The 14606-nt window shown below is 37.3% G+C and overlaps 1 long non-coding RNA gene across 1 annotated transcript in view; it reads right to left on the bottom strand.

Annotated features, from left to right (window-relative positions):
• Positions 1–229: 229 nt before the first annotated feature.
• The window catches only part of LOC122427643, a 37881-nt gene continuing 23504 nt past the window's right edge, over positions 230–14606 (bottom strand). Inside the window, exon 3 of the long non-coding RNA XR_006265504.1 lies at positions 230–265. This is a non-coding gene — a long non-coding RNA (uncharacterized LOC122427643). The remainder of the gene's footprint in view (positions 266–14606) is intronic.

Here is a 14606-nt window from a genome sequence, read left to right as displayed (position 1 = left end):
AAAAGATTGTCAATATGACAAAGAGTATCTATGAGAAACCCACAACTAGCACTGTACTTTATAATGAAATGCTGAATATTTTCTCCCTAGTTTGGGAAGAGCCAAATATGTCCCCCCACCTCCACTTTTTTCCTACATTGCACTGGAAGACCTAGCCAGAAGAATAACCACACTCCCCCCAAAAAAAATCCATATAAATTGGAATAGAAGAATAAAACTGAACTTACCTGCTTAAGGCATGTTTATGAAGAAAATGCTATGCATGCTACCAAAAAAAAAAAAAACAGGAAAAATGTATAAGTGAATTTAGCAAGATTTCATATTCAAAGCAGTTATACAAAATCAATTTTGTTTCTATATGTTATCAAGGCATAACTAAAAGATGACATTTAAAAATCAATACCAGTTAAATAGCATAAAAATATGAAATACTCAAGGACATATTTAGCAAATTGTGTTCAAATTTTATTAACTAAAAACTATAAAACATTGCTGGAGTTAATTAAAGAAGATTCAAATACATGACAGATATTGAGCTTTTTAGAAGAGATTTTACTATTAAGATTTCAACTTTTTCCCTGGCCTATGGTGTCAATTCTATTCTAGTCAAAAACCCATTGGGTTTTTTTTTTTTTTTGAAGAATTTGACAAAGTTATTCTTAAATCCACATGAGAATTCTACATACATAGAATAGCCAAGGTGATTCATGATCAAAAGATGATCTTTGATGAAAAGAAAAAAATTAAAAGCCTATACCAGTCGATATCATGGTTTACCATTGAAACTGTACTAATCAAAACAGCGTAGTACTAGCATTAGGATTAATGTATAGATCAATGGAATAGAAGAGAGAGCAAGAATTTCAACAAAGGAGCTAGAGTAATTCAATGGGCAAAGGATGGTCTTTTCAACATATAGTGCTGGAATAATTGGTTTCTGGGATGGCTCATTGCAGAAAGAATCCACCTGCCAATGCAGGAGATAGAGGAGAAGCAGGTGTGATCCCTGAGTCAGGAAGATCCCCTGGAGGAGAAAATGGCAATCCACTTTAGTATTCTTGGAAAATTCCATGGACAGAGGCTCCTGGAGGGTTATAGTCCATGGGATTGCAAAGAGTTGGACAGGAATGAGCACACACACATGATAAGACACAGCTCAATAATTAGAAGACAAAAATCTGAAGAAAAAATAAAAAGAAACCACAAAGATTTTAACAGGTATTTCACAAAGAAAAACATAAATGACATACAAACACAGAAGAAATATTCAACATCATTAGTCATCAGGAAAATGAAAATTAAAACCACAATGAAATATAACTATACTTCTACTAGAATGGCTACATTTAAAAGGATGTGCTGTATGCTTAGTCGCTCAATCGTGTCTGACTCTTTGTGACCCCACAGACTGTAGCCTGCCAAGCTCCTCTGTCCATGGGGATTCTCCAGGTAAGGATACTGGAGATACCGTGCCCTCCTCCAGGGGATCTTCCCGACCCAGGGATTGAACTCCGGTCTCCTGTATTGCAGGCAGACTCTTTACCATCTGAGCCACCATGGAAGCCCCACATATACATACAATTTATACATTTGGTAGTAAATGTAGGGTGGATGAAATTGAGAAAAGACTAAACTATCAGCTATATTTCAATTTAAAAATAAATATACACTGGGAAAAAAGGAAAAGAAAAAAAAAGACTGAAGAAATATTATTAAGAAGTCAAGATGATCCTAGTAATCCTGAAGAAAGGCATGTGTAGACAGAATGGGAGTAGAGAACATGAAACAAATGTTGGAGATGTTGAGCATGAAATAGCTGTCAGAGGTGTTTCAGAATTAGGACTATTCCATGTCATTTGCTAGCTCCTTTCTTTATCTTTTTCTTTTGGTGTAAATAAGAAATCCCTCCCCTTGTCTCAGACACATTTGATGATGTATGTAGTAGCAGTTGTAAGGAATGGACAAGGAAAAAGGAGCTGTGGCTGTACATGGGCCGAGCATACCATCTTCACTGGGGGTAATGGGAGGTTAAGATTGGGCAGAATCACCCATAAACTGTTTTTACTTTATGTCCATTTTCCCAGTTCCCCACCCCAGGAAGTTCTGACACAGTTTATGTGGAGAGAGGTTGATTTAAAAGCCTCCATATATAATTCTGATTCAACTTCACTTTCTAACAACTTCAGGTTTCCTCTCCAAAATTTGAGTTGAGAACCATTGATTTAAAATTTGCCTAGAGCCTGTTATACAGAGTGAAGTAAATCAGAAAGAGAAAAACAGATATCGTATAGTAACACATATATATGGAATCTAGAAAGATAATACTGATGAGCCTATCTGCAGGGCAGCAGTGGAGATGTAGATACAGAGAACAGACTTGAGGACACATCGGGAAAAAGAGAGGGTGGGACAAATTGGGAGAGTAGCATGGAAACATATACATTACCATATGTAAAATAGGTAGCAGTGGGAATTTTATGTATGGCTCCAGAGGCTCCAACCAGTACTCTGAGACAAGCTAGAGGGATGGGATGGGGTGGGAGGTGAGAAGAAGCTTCAAGAGGGAGGGAATATATATATACCTGTGGCTGATTGATGTTGATGTATGCAGAAACCAACACAATATTGTAAAGCAATTATCTTCCAATTAAAAATAAATAAATTTAAATTTTTAAAAATTCTGGTATGACATGCCCAGGGAAGAAATCAGTTTTTAGGTATGCTAAGTTTGCAGAGGTTGCAGAGAATTCCAGGTGGCATGTGTGACAAAAAATTGAGATGGAAGTAATTGGTTAGAGCTGAAGATGTTAAATTGAAATTTTTCAGTATGGAGATGGTATTTTAAGCCATAGATGTTGAAAATATCATCAAAGGTGGGGGGGAAACAAACCTGAGGATTGAATTCAATAAATTATCCACAATCAAAGAGCAAGAGGACAAAAGAAGAGTCAGCAAAGGAAACCAAGGAACAGTGATAATAGAAGTAGGGGAGACTCAGAAAAGTGTGATAACAGGTTTAGTCAAAGATTGGAGCTGAAATATAAGGCAGGGAGGATAAGAGTCACTTGTACTTACATGATTTACCTGAAAATAATTCCTCTAACCATCTCTTTTCTCTGTTAAAGTTAAAGGTTAAAGATCTGTAATGGCTTTTAAAGACTACATATATTATCTGGATAGAGTCAAGTGGGTAATGGAGAAGAAGAATTATGGCATTTTAAAAGATTTAAACTGAGATATTTATGCATTCAATCTCATATATGTAATCCATTTGCTGAACATGACTGATCACTTTGCTTTCAAAGAGAGAAAGAGTAAAACCCTGTCAGTTACATGTCCAGAGGTCTCAATTTGAACTTCATTTAAACTGTAAAATGCTGTTATGTCATTTCTAAACCAGTTTATGAAGGATTACTTTGACATAATTATATAATGACTTCTATCAATCATATCTTTTACAGTTTGAAGCTTAAAGTATCTTCAGTAGCCTCTGCAGCTAAATTGACTTAAATAAAAGCCATACTATCAAAAGTAAAGAAACTAGAAACCTTTTTAACTGTACGTATATATGTCGAGTCAAAAGGGCCCCAATCATAATTCTTAGTCAAATATATCAGTCTCAAATGATCTACATGGACACTAAAGGCAGTAACAAATCAGTTCTGTCCAAGAAAGTTTATTTAAGATCTATACAATGCTAGGCCCTCTACTTGATTTAAAAAGAAGATGTATTCTGTTTCTTCAAGTAGTTCACAAAATAGTTGGTGTTGCTCAGTCATTTCCCACTCTGCACCCCTGTGGACTGCAGCACGCAAGTCTTCACTGCCCACTATCTCCCAGAGCTTGCTCACACTCATCTGCATTTAATTAGTGATGCCATCCAACCATCTCATCCCCTGCCATCCCCTTCTCCTGCCTTCACAAACTAGTGAGGGAGGCAAATAACACCTCACCAATTTCATCACTTGAAAGTTACTTATATGTTTTTATACTTATTTAGTTTTCTGAATTTCCAGCAATACATTTGTAATTTTAACTTTTTCAGTTCAGTTCAGTTCACTTAAGTCGCTCAGTCATGTCCAACTCTTTGCAACCCCATGAATCGCAGCACTCCAGGCCTCCCTGTCCATCACCAACTCCCGGAGTCTACCCAAACCCATGTCCATCGAGTCGGTGATGCCATCCAACCATCTCATCCTCTGTCATCCCCTTCTCCTCCTGCCCCTAATCCTTTCCAGCATTTTAAGTACCTCTAATTTAATATGGTGAAAATTGGAAGAAACAATGACAAAAAAAAAAAAAAGAAAGAAAAATGCATTGGCAACAACAAAAATAAGTATAGAGGAAATGTAAATAAACTTTCAAATTCTGTTTGTTTTTTTTTAAGTTGGTATCATTTATACTACTGAACATAAGAAGGCTTAAAACTGTACTAAGACTTTTGGGATAGACTATTTTTCTTGAAATATTTTTCCACAGTACATTTGTATCAGTCTGTTATGCTGCAGTATTAAAATCTTAGTGTCATTATACATTAAATTTTATTTCTTATTGGTATTACAAGTCCAACATGGGTCATTAGAGCTTTGTTGATTACAGTCACTCAAGAACCCAAGCTAATGGAGATTCCTTTTTGATTTTAATTTTATTTTTCCAGCTTTATTGAGATATAATTGATGCTAGATGAATGTCATCTTAAGGTGTACATCTACATCTTAAGGTGTACATCATGGTGATCTGAAATACATGTGAATTGTGAAAGGATTCCCACCATCTAATAATACATTCATCACCTCACAAATTTATCTTTTTTTTTTTTTCAATGAGAACATTTAATTTCTGTTCTCTTGAAAAAAAAAGATAAAGGGTTCGTCACTCAGTCATGTCTGACTCTTTGTGACCCTGTTGTCTATATGTAGCCTGCCAGGCTCCTCTGTCCGTGGAGTTCTGTAGGTAAACATTCTGGAGTGGGTAGCCATCCCCTCCTCCCAATTATACAGTGTCATATTATTAACTATAGTCATCATATTATTCATTAGATCCTCAGACCTTGTTCATCTTACAGTTGAGTGTTTATACCCTTTTACTTTGCTATTCAGTTGCTCAGTTCTGTCTGACTCTGAGACCCGATAGACGACAGCACACCAGGCTTCCCTGTCCTTCACTAACTTCTGAAGTTTGCTCAGATTCATGTCCATTGAGTCGATGATGCCATCCAATGATCTCATCCTCTGTCATTCCCTTCTCCTCCAACCCTCAATCTTTCCCACCATTAGAGTCTTTTCCAATGAGTTGGCTCTTCACATCAGGTGGCCAAAGTATTAGAGCTTCAGCTTCAGCTTCAGGTCTTCCAATGAATATTCAGGGTTGATTTCCTTTAGGATTGACTGGTTTGGTCTCCTTTCTGTCTAAGGGACTCTCAAGAGTCTTCTACTGCACCAGAGTTCGAAAGCATCAATTCTTTGGCGCTTTATGGTCCAACTCTCACACCCATACATGACTACTGAAAAACCCATAGCTTTTACTATATGAACCTTTGTTGAAAAAGTGATCTCTCTGTTTTTTCATATGCTGTCTAGGTTTTTCATAGCCTTTCTTCCAAGGAACAAGTGTCTTTTAATTTCATGGCTGCAGTCACCATTTGCAGTGATTTTGGAGCCCCCCAAAATTAAAGTCTATTTAATTTCCATTGTTTTCCCATCTATTTGCCATGAAGTGATGGGACCAGATGCCATGATCTTAATTTTCTGAATGTTGAGTTTTAAGTCAGTTTTTTCACTCACCTCTTTCACCTTCATCAAGAGGCTCTTCAGTTCCTCTTGGCTTTCTGCTATTAGGGTGGTGTCATTTGCATATCTGAGGTTATTGATATTTCTCCCAGCAGTCTTGATTTCAACTTGTATTTACCCCACCTCTAGCCACTTTTCTCCTCTCTGTTTCTAAGAGTTTTACCTTTAAAAAAAAAATCCACATATAACTGATATGCAGTATTGAAATCTCCTTCCTGACATGTTTACAAAGTTGACCAAATGCAGAGAAAAGGGAATGTAGTAAATTAAATGCTAACTCCTAAAGCCTTTATCATTCACATTTATGGGGTCCAGTCTAGTCACATGGCCATGACTATCAAAGGAAATGACAATCGCAATCTTGCTATGTTCCTGAAATGAGTGAAAAATTAGAATCTATATGAATAACATTATTGGCTTCCAAGACACTCTTCTCTTCTTCAGAAACAGACATTATGTGTGTATTAGGTCTTCCCAATTATCTCGCCTGAGATCCTGCATGCATAGTTCTTCTACTTCATTTGAGGATAGCTTCTCAAACTTAGTCTCCATATTTCTGACTTTTTCAGTTTCATTTATCCCATTTAGGAGGGTTGTTTCTAGAATGTTTTTCATCATTATGATGCTTTTATTTGTCTTCTTCTAATGCCTGAGTTTTATAAGGTGCTTTACATTCTTTTCCATGCTCTATTGAGTGCTTTTTGTACACTTATATAACTGTTTTGAACTTTTTAATATCTTTTCTTAAAATCATTCTCTACAATTTTACTACATAGAATTATGTAATTTAACTTTTTTTGTGTTTTTCAGCTCTCTTTTCCTCATGTTTCTTTTTCTTGCTTGCTTCTAGTCTATCTTTCCCCTCTTAATTTTTCAGGCTTAGGTCCCATGATAATTTCTTTTGTGAACATTACTGAGCTTTGAGTGGTGGTAAGTACCTGCTGATGAACAGTTTGGGGACTTATTTCAAGCACTGCTCTCTTCAAGTTATTTTCTTTACCCAAGGAATAAACATCTCCTTAGCTTGCAAAGTGTAGAAACTTTACTTAATAGTCTTTTTAAAAGCTTAATCTTTAAACTTCTTTTGCATTGACTTATCCCTCCCTATTGGCAGAGAAACTAACAGTAGAAATGACATAATCACCACCACAAATTTTCCTTAAGTGTTCCCTGTTTCACAGTTCAGAAAACTGGTCTAAATCACAGTTTAAAATCAGTCTAACGGGGCATTCTAATAAAAAATAATATTGTATATGTCCATTAGAATGTAACAAATTGGGGGGTGGTTTATTTCTGACTCAAAATCCAAAACGACGTATGTTGGAACTAAGCATGTTCTCTTCTCTCAGTCTGGGTGTGATCCATAATGTGTCTGAGAAGGCACAGGAATCTCTTCATCTTAATGAATATTTTATATTTACTTGTCTTTATTTTATTTTATTTTTGCTATTTTTGATGGGATTTGAGGTTGAAGGGTAGAGTAAAAGTGTCTTTAATACATTGCCTTACTTAGACATTTTTATTTTTAAAAAATAAATATTTATATGTTGTGTTCCTATTGAACATTGACCTCTTTGAAGTTATTCCTCATCTTTTTATCTCTGGCACTGAACATAGTGAGTCCTCAACAGATGTTTTTGAGTTGAGGTAGAGAGGGTTAAATTTTCAAATATTTTATTGGTTATAAGAGGGAACCAAATAAATATGGAGATATAGCATGTCTTAAGACACCATCACAACTGTAAAATCATATCAAAACACTTTGTGTTGGTTTTGGAATAGGATCATCATTTTTGCACAGAAAGCCATCAGATTTATGTTGCAGTTCAATTCCCAATGCGTATAATGAATTGCTTTCACTTCTGGTAAGCAACTGGGGAAAAAAATAAAGCATTCAGAGGTATGCTATTCATTTCAATGTTTTAGGAAAAGCCTATTACTTCAAGTCAATAGCTACAGGAATTGTATTCAGCATGTGTATGTATACCACAGTCTTCAACATTTCTAGTGAGTATTGACCAACTTGCATTTACAGGTAGTTCAGACACACTGATGGGCAAACGTGGAAGACATTGTTGGGTTTCTATTTTGTTTGGTATGATGGTCAATGTTCTCCAGAGAAACTGAACCAATAGGATGTGTGTAGACAGATGGATGTTAGATAGATAGATATTTTAAGGAATTGGCTCACATGATTTGTAGGAGTAGGTAATTCTGAAATCTACAGGCAGGCCCAGGTGGTGCTCACCTGCCAATGAACTCACCTGCCAATGCAGGAGACATAAGAGATTTGGGTTCAATCCCTAGATTCGGAAGATCCCCTGGAGGAAGGCATGGCAACCCATTTCAGTATTCTTTCCTGGAGAATCCCATGGACAGAGGAGCCTCGTGAGCTACAGTCCATGTGGTCACAAAGAGTCAGACATGACTGAAGCGACTTAGCACACACATGTGTAACACACACAGGCAGGCCAGCAGGCTGGAGACTGAAGGAGGAGTTGATAATGTGATCTCAAGTCCAAGGACAGTCTAAGGTAGAACTCTGTCTTCCTTGGGCACTGTTAGTCTTTTTTCCTAAGACCTTCAACTAATTAAATGAGGCCCACCCACCATATGGAGGGCAATCTGCTTTAGTCAAAGTCTACTATTTTATATATTAATCACAGCTAAGAAATACCTTCACAGCAATATCTAGACTGCTGTTTAACGAAAAATCATTACCATGACCGATCTAAGTCAATACATGAAATTAACCAACTCACCTGCCATGCTTAGAAGAATTACAAATTAGCATCAGTTGACCTGGCTTTCAGTTCGAGTGTTATTTTGTCACAGTAAGTGGCCAGGAGGCTGCTCTGCTATTTTATGTGACACAGCATGACCCCAGGGGAGTGATGCAGAAGTTGAAATCTCAAGTAGTAGTCTTCGTTGTAGTATCCAGATTTATTTGGCTTATTAAACATGTTATTATAAAAAGTTCTTGATAGCTTAAAGCATCCAAAAAGTAGCACATTTATAGAAAATGGCAGCATCATTATTGAAGCTGAGCTTCCATCCTCCCTACTCCCCCACTTCACATGACTAATAACTTGGAACTCACTCTTGTATATGTTTTGGCTAAATTTTGAGATTTATAATGTTGTATAATCAATCTGCAAAATGAGTCCCAATTTCACATGAGCTGAATGAGGACTAAAAATCAAGCAACAAATATTAGGATTATCCTTCCATTACACTCCCTTTGAAAAACGACTCCTTGCTGCCATATGAAGGATTCTCTAAGCTTTAATACTGAGCAGAGATTTAAAAGGATTAACGTGAACCACCTTCCAGTAAACACACAGAATGCATTTTAACATCTAGTGTTTCATCTTTATTTGAGTACTTTCAAATTGTAATGTTCTGGTCACGTAGAAAGACTGGCTGGTATTGTCCATTACTATTCATGCTAAGTTATTCACAGTCCCCCACTGACCTTTTTGCAACAAGTTTTTCAGATCTTTTGTTTCAGTCGCTGTTTTCTGTCTTGCTGACATGAGTCGGTCAGATTGATGGTGCTCTGTGCAGGGGTTTCCCACATGGATGTCATTATTACTAATGCTTCTTTCTTTAGCAACCTGTGTTTATAACTTCACCATTTAGTTGCTTTGCCCAACTCTTTTGAATTCCTAGGACTTACACTTCACTGGAATAGCACTTCTTATTGCCAGGGTACTTTGTAAAACACTTGACTCTATTTTCATTTATAACTATTTTTAGAGCAAACAGTGGAATTTAACAGACCTGTTCTCTGATTGTTTATTTTTACCTGGACATTTATTTGGAAGATGTGCGTTCTCTTTGGGCTTCCACAGATGCCCCACTTATTCATTCAGCATCTTCTAGTGCACCAAATATGGACACGACCAGCCTGCTCACAGATGAAAGCTCACACTGTCTGATCATGAAAATAGCAGCAGTGTAGGTCTGTTAGTATATGGTCTGCTTTCTAGTGTTCTCTATATGGAATACTATCCGTGCCCTCCAACAAAAAACTGTTTCTCGTTATAATTTTCAAAAGGGTGGTGATGATAGGCATAGGCCAATGCTAGATGATTTTGTAGCCTTTAAGATAAAACACTATAATGACAAATTCTGAGGGTTATGCCATAGCACAGCTGGAATAGAAAGTTTCTGAGATAGCAAGATTAGAGGAAAGGTGAAAACCTGCTTGCTCCATATGTCTCCCATTGACCTGTCTCCATGATTAAAGCACTTAGATTCATATAACACTGCAGGTAAGCTGACACCTTAAAAATATACATTTAGAAACTAGAATGGATAATGTTATCACCATGAATACATGGACTTTTATGCCATGACTTCATGAAGCATTTCATGATGCCTCTAGGTGAAATATCACTTACTACTTAAAACTGTTTGCGTTGTCTGCTCTAATCATTTTATAGAACTTGTTACACGCTTTAAGATTTTATATTTATCTGTATTCAGTTCAGTTCAGTCGCTCAGTCATGTCCGACTCTTTGTGACCCCATGGACTGCAGCACGCCAGGCTTCCCTGTCCATCACCAATACAATTTTATCTGTAGTATGTCTGTCTTATTCAGTTTGACTGTAAGGTCCTTCAGGATGAAGTGAAGTGGGTTTGTGAAGTTTTCTGTAATTTTTCCACAGTAAATAGGAAGGATCGTGTATATTATGGATGCTTAAAAAGCTGATAAATAAATGAAAAAAAGAAATGACTATATTAAAATTGATTGCCCTATCAGCTGAGCTTGGGAAAGCATGCCAGGTAAGTATAATATGATGGTGAAGAAAGATATAGGTTGCTGCTACAAAAGTTAGTTTCTAAGCAAAGTGATAAAAATAATTACTTGAGGTGAAACATTCAGAATGACAGAGAACCTTGGTAAATTGCCTCCAGAAGGACAAAGAAAATACTAGCGAAAATTATCTACATCAACCATTTCAGAACCCTAGAAATTAACCAAAGACATAGTTCAAAGTAGAAAATGTCTGTTTAAGAAAAGCTACTAGGTAAAGAAAATGAAAATGTCATCTTGAAGAGATATATGCACCTCCATGTTCATTGCAGTGTCATATACAATAGCCAAGATGTGGAAACAGTCTTAAGTGTCCATCAGTGGATGAATGGATTAAAAAAATATGGCATATATTTGTATTTATTTATGAGTATTTTAGCCTTTAAAGAAAGAAATATTGCCCTTTATGACAACATAAGTAGATTCTGAGAGAATCATGCTAAGTGAAATAAGTCAGACAGAGAAAAATAAATATCATATAATCTCAGTTTTATATAAGTGGAATCTAAAGAAACCAAAATCACAAAGACCCCCAAGCTTATAGATACATAGAATAGATTGATGGTCACCAGGGGAAAAGTGTCTGAGGTAGAGTATGAAATGGGTGAAGCGGGTCAAAAGGTACAAAATTTCAGTTATAGAAATAAGTCACAGGGCTGTAATGGACAGCGTGGTGACTATAGTTCAGTTCCGTTGCCAGTCATGTCCGACTCTGCAGCCCCATGGACTACAGCACACCAGGCTTCCCGTCCATCACCAACTCTCAGAGCTTGCTCACTCATGTCCATTGAGTTGGTGAAGCTATCCAACCATCTCATCCTCTGTCGTCCACTTCTCCTGCCTTCAATCTTTTCCAGCATCAGGGTCTTTTCTAATGAGTCAGTTTTTCATATCAGATGGCCAGAGTATTGGAGCTTCAGCTTCAGCATCAGTCCTTCTAATGAATATTCAGGACTGATTTTGACTATAGTTAATCACAGTGTATGTTTGAACGTTGCTAAGAGAGCAAATCTTAAAAGTTCTTACCACAAGAAAGTTTAAATTCAACTATATATGGTGACAGATGTTAACTAGACTTACTGTGGTGATTATTTCTCAATATATACAAGTCCTGAATCATTGTGTTGTACACTGAAACAAATATAATGTTACAGGTCAATTTTACCTCAATAAAATTTTTTTAGAAAAATGCATGGAGCTGAATATTAAATACCTGTGCATTTTATTGTGTATATATTTGTGGGTGTATATATATGTGTGTGTGTGTGTGTGTGTGTGTGTGTGTGTGTGTGTGTGTGTGTATACATATATATAGTGTTGAAATAAAGAGAAGCTACTTTAGTAACTAAAGCAGGATCTGTGTCATTTGGTTTTGAGTATAATCCTGTCTGTACCCCTCTTTCCATGGCATGGCAGGTGCAGCAACTACCCATCCCACAGCCACCGAAGGGGACTGAACTCCTTTTGGAGCTCTGCAAAAGCCTCATTCCCCAGAGTGTTGTCACTATTTGACCAAACTTGGAGCTTTCTGGAAAAGTCCCATTCTCAGTACCTTGTTGCTATTTAACCTGACTTGGAGTTCAGCTTGGCAGAGAAGCCCTACATTCAGGCATTATCAAAAACAAGTACAATTAGCTACAGTAATCAACATTACAGCTGTCTAAGGCAGAAAGAAGTTCCAGCTGGGACAAAAGAGAAGCTGGCCAAAATTTTGACAGGAAGATTTAGGGAATGATTCAACCTTAAAGGATTGGAAGTTAAGTTCAGTTCATTTCAGTCGCTCGGTCGTGTCCGACTCTTTGCGACCCCATGGACTGCAGCACACCAGGCCTCCCTGTCCATCACAAACTCCCGGAGTTTACTCAAACTCATGTTCATCGAGTTGGTGATGCCATCCACAGATGTTCAGGTGAGGTCAAACAAGGTGGTTCTCTGCCTTCTTGTTTTAGCTCTCATCAGAGGTGACCACAACATGAAGACAGTAGTGGGGCAACCTCAGGCAAATTAGTAACATTTCTAAACCTTATTTTCTCTTTGTAAAATCAAACAGTCTACCAGGATGTGTTGCTTTCAAGATTTAAGATTGTAATTCATATGATATATATGTGCACCAGTTCAGTATTTATTAATTCAGGTTTGCAGTGGCTTTATAGAGAGAGCATAACCACCATGAATAAAAATCATCCACTCAATTAACTAAATTTTCCGGTTTTGAACAACAAATTAAGAGACATGCAAATAAAGAGGAAAGTTTAGCCAATATACAGAAAAATGAAAGTGGTCAGTAGAAATTGTCTTTGAGGCAACTTGAATGTTTCCCTAAAGGAAGCCATGTTTTAAGAATTAAAGAAAATATGAAACTATGGAGATGCAGGTTTGATCCCTGGATCTAGAAGATCTCTTGGGGAAGAATATGGCAACCCACTCCAGTATTCTTGCCTGGACGATCCCATGGACAGAGGAGCCTGGTGGGCTATAGTCCAAAGGGTTGCAAAGAGTCAGACATGACTGAAGTGACTTAGCATGCACATAGAGATATGTTCATGTGTATCAGGGAGATATCAGGGGAGCATTTCATACAAGGATGGGCACAATAAAGGACAGAAATGGTATGGACTTAAAAGAAGCAGAAAAGATTAAGAAGAGGTGGCAAGAAAACACAGAACTATACAAAGAAGGTCATAATGACGTGGATAACCACGATGGTGTGTTCGCTCCCTAGAGCCAGATCCTGGAATGTGAATTCAAATGAACCATAAGAAGCATGACCACAGATAAAGCTAGCAAAGATGATGAAATTCCAGCTGAGTTATTTCAAACCCTAAAAGATGATGCTGTTAAAGTGCTGCACTCATTATGCCAGCAAATTTGGAAAGCTCAGCAGTGGCCACAGGACTGGAAAAGGTCAGTTTTCATTCCAACCTCAAAGAAGGACAATGCCAGACTGCTCAAACTACTGTACAATTGTGCTTATTTCATATGCTAGCAAGATAATGCTCAAAATCTCTCAAGTTACCTTCAACGGTATATGAACTGAGAATTTTCAGATGTACAAGCTGAGTTTTGAAGAAGCTTAGGAGCCAGGGATCAAATTGCCAACATTCATTAGACCATGGAGAAAGTAAGGGAATTCCAGAAAAAAATATCTACTCCTGCTTCATTGACTACACTAAAGCCTTTGACTGTGTGGATCACAACAAACTGGAAGATTCTTCAAAAGATGGAAATAGCAGACCACCTTACCTGTCTCCTGAGATACCCATAGGTGTGTCAAGAAGCAACAGTTAGAACTGGAAATGAAACAACTGACTAGTTCAAAACTGGGAAAGGAGTATGACAAGGCTGTATATTGTCATTTTGATTATTTAATTTATATGCATAGTACACATACAAAATGCCAGGCTGGATGAATCACAAGCTGGAATCGAGATTGCTGGGAGATATATCAACAACCTCAGATATGCAGATGATACCATTTGAAGTGCAGAAAGTGAAGTGGAACTAAAGAGCTTCTTGATGAGAGTGAAAGAGAGTGAAAAAGCTGGCTTAAAACTCAACATTCAAAAAACTAAGATCATGGCATCTGGCCCCATCATTTCATGGCAGATAGAAGAGGGAAACGTGGAAGCAGTGATGGATTTTATTTTCTTGGGCTCCAAAATCTCTGTGGATGGTGACTGCAGCCACGAAATTAAAAGACCCTTGCTCCTTAGAAGGAAAGCTATCACCTACCTAGACAGAGTGTTAGAAATCAGAGACATCCTTTTCCCACAAAAGTCCATATGATCAAAGCTGTGGTTTTCCCTGTAGTCATGTACTGATGGGAGAGTTGGACCATAAAGAAGGCTGAGGGCCAAAGAATTGATGCTCTTGAATTGCAGTGTTGGAGAAGACTCTTGAGAGTCCTTTGCTACCAGTAAGAGACTGATATTAAATTCAAATAGGTTAAATCAGCTGAGAGCTGGAGTGCCTATACAGATATCAGACAAAATAA

This window comes from Cervus canadensis, chromosome 25 (genome assembly GCF_019320065.1).
Source record: "Cervus canadensis isolate Bull #8, Minnesota chromosome 25, ASM1932006v1, whole genome shotgun sequence".
NCBI lineage: Eukaryota > Metazoa > Chordata > Mammalia > Artiodactyla > Cervidae > Cervus > Cervus canadensis.
Note: the sequence above shows the minus strand (reverse complement) of the source record. Positions and strands in the feature narration are given on the sequence as shown.